This window comes from Syngnathus typhle, linkage group LG12 (genome assembly GCF_033458585.1).
Source record: "Syngnathus typhle isolate RoL2023-S1 ecotype Sweden linkage group LG12, RoL_Styp_1.0, whole genome shotgun sequence".
NCBI classification, from domain to species: domain Eukaryota; kingdom Metazoa; phylum Chordata; class Actinopteri; order Syngnathiformes; family Syngnathidae; genus Syngnathus; species Syngnathus typhle.
Window position 1 is genome coordinate 10,360,073 of NC_083749.1, and position 2,500 is coordinate 10,362,572.

A 2,500-nucleotide genomic window follows, 5' to 3' on the forward strand; every position below is an offset into this window, starting at 1 on the left:
GCCTGGGAATACCAGGTGCTGTAAGCTTTATTTATTTATTTATTTATTTATTTATTTATTTATTTATTTATTTATTTATTTATTTATTTATTTATTTATTTACTTATTTATTTACTTACTTACTTACTTACTTACTTACTTACTTACTTACTTACTTACTTACTTACTTACTTACTTACTTACTTACTTACTTACTTACAACACCCATTACGTATGGCATTCGGAAACTGCAAGCCGAGTTTAAACTCCGACATTGAAATTATAACCCGAGTTTCCAACCTAGTGGCGTCATCCGTAGCATTATATATAAAACGCACGATTTTTAACGTGATCACGGCTTACGGCCATACTACCCTGAGAACGCCCGATCTCGTCCGATCTCGGAAGCTAAGCAGGGTCGGGCCTGGTTAGTACTTGGATGGGAGACCGCCTGGGAATACCAGGTGCTGTAAGCTTTATTTATTTATTTATTTACTTACTTACTTACTTACTTACTTACTTACTTACTTACTTACTTACTTACTTACTTACTTACTTACTTACTTACTTACTTACTTACTTACTTACTTACTTACTTACTTACTTACTTACTTACTTACTTACTTACAACACCCATTACGTATGGCATTCGGAAACTGCAAGCCGAGTTTAAACTCCGACATTGAAATTATAACCCGAGTTTCCAACCTAGTGGCGTCATCCGTAGCATTATATATAAAACGCACATTTTTTAATGTGATCACGGCTAACGGCCATACTACCCTGAGAACGCCCGATCTCGTCCGATCTCGGAAGCTAAGCAGGGTCGGGCTTGGTTAGTACTTCGATGGGAGACCGCCTGGGAATACCAGGTGCTGAAAGCTTTATTTATTTATTTATTTATTTATTTATTTGTTTATTTATTTATTTATTTATTTATTTATTTATTTATTTATTTATTTATTTATTTATTTATTTACTTACTTACTTACTTACTTACTTACTTACTTACTTACAACACCCATTACGTATGGCATTCGGAAACTGCAAGCCGAGTTTAAACTCCGACATTGAAATTATAACCCGAGTTTCCAACCTGTGGCGTCATCCGTAGCATAATATATAAAATGCACGATTTTTAATGTGAACACGGCTTACGGCCATACTACCCTGAGAACGCCCGATCTCGTCCGATCTCGGAAGCTAAGCAGGGTCGGGCCTGGTTAGTACTTGGATGGGAGACCGCCTGGGAATACCAGGTGCTGTAAGCTTTATTTATTTATTTATTTATTTACTTACTTACTTACTTACTTACTTACTTACTTACTTACTTACTTACTTACTTACTTACTTACTTACTTACTTACTTACTTACTTACAACACCCATTACGTATGGCATTCGGAAACTGCAAGCCGAGTTTAAACTCCGACATTGAAATTATAACCCGCGTTTCCAACCTAGTGGCGTCATCCGTAGCATTATATATAAAACGCACGATTTTTAATGTGATCACGGCTTACGGCCATACTACCCTGAGAACGCCCGATATCGTATGATCTCGGAAGCTAAGCAGGGTCGGGCCTCGTTAGTACTTGGATGGGAGACCGCCTGGGAATACCAGGTGCTGTAAGCTTTATTTATTTATTTATTTATTTATTTATTTATTTATTTATTTATTTATTTATTTATTTATTTATTTATTTATTTATTTATTTATTTATTTATTTATTTATTTATTTATTTATTTATTTATTTATTTACTTACTTACTTACTTACTAACTTACTTACTTACTTACTTACAACACCCATTACGTATGGCATTCGGAAACTGCAAGCCGAGTTTAAACTCCGACATTGAAATTATAACCCGCGTTTCCAACCTAGTGGCGTCATCCGTAGCATTATATATAAAACGCACGATTTTTAATGTGATCACGGCTTACGGCCATACTACCCTGAGAACGCCCGATCTCGTCCGATCTCGGAAGCTAAGCAGGGTCGGGCCTGGTTAGTACTTGGATGGGAGACCGCCTGGGTATACCAGGTGCTGTAAGCTTTATTTATTTATTTATTTATTTATTTATTTATTTATTTATTTATTTATTTATTTATTTATTTATTTATTTATTTATTTATTTATTTATTTATTTATTTATTTATTTACTTACTTACTTACTTACTTACAACACCCATTACGTATGGCATTCGGAAACTGCAAGCCGAGTTTAAACTCCGACATTGAAATTATAACCCGAGTTTCCAACCTATATTGTGTGGCGTCATCCGTAGCATTGTAGTTCACGTCTTTTACCGCTAGAGAGCAGACTATGTACAGTGAATAAAGAGGCTGGCTCCCTGTGAACTCAAAGCAGCAGTTTTTATTTGTAAAAGAAACCAAAACAACACATTGCGCTTACATGTAGGGTTTTTCCACTTTTCATGACATATACAGCAAAATGCAGGTCGTAATGGCAAATTTGTGCTACCACATAAAAAGCTGTCCGTAACTTTACATGAT

General features: G+C 35.2%; 6 non-coding genes across 6 annotated transcripts in view; all 6 read left to right on the plus strand.

Moving 5' to 3' along the window:
- The window catches only part of LOC133164818 (5S ribosomal RNA), a 119-nt gene extending 92 nt beyond the window's left edge, over window positions 1–27 (plus strand). The window contains exon 1 of the ribosomal RNA XR_009717303.1: window positions 1–27. This exon is cut by the window's left edge and continues 92 nt beyond it. This is a non-coding gene — a ribosomal RNA (5S ribosomal RNA).
- Window positions 28–336: 309 nt separating this feature from the next.
- On the plus strand, window positions 337–455 carry LOC133164621 (5S ribosomal RNA). The gene has a single exon (XR_009717112.1). It is a non-coding gene; the product is annotated as a 5S ribosomal RNA (ribosomal RNA).
- A 289-nt stretch (window positions 456–744) lies between these two features.
- On the plus strand, window positions 745–863 carry LOC133164477 (5S ribosomal RNA). The gene has a single exon (XR_009716986.1). It is a non-coding gene; the product is annotated as a 5S ribosomal RNA (ribosomal RNA).
- A 268-nt stretch (window positions 864–1,131) lies between these two features.
- On the plus strand, window positions 1,132–1,250 carry LOC133164622 (5S ribosomal RNA). The gene has a single exon (XR_009717113.1). It is a non-coding gene; the product is annotated as a 5S ribosomal RNA (ribosomal RNA).
- A 245-nt stretch (window positions 1,251–1,495) lies between these two features.
- Window positions 1,496–1,614, plus strand: LOC133164532 (5S ribosomal RNA). Its single transcript, XR_009717036.1, has one exon. It is a non-coding gene; the product is annotated as a 5S ribosomal RNA (ribosomal RNA).
- A 305-nt stretch (window positions 1,615–1,919) lies between these two features.
- On the plus strand, window positions 1,920–2,038 carry LOC133164087 (5S ribosomal RNA). The gene has a single exon (XR_009716612.1). It is a non-coding gene; the product is annotated as a 5S ribosomal RNA (ribosomal RNA).
- The last annotated feature ends 462 nt before the right edge of the window (window positions 2,039–2,500 follow it).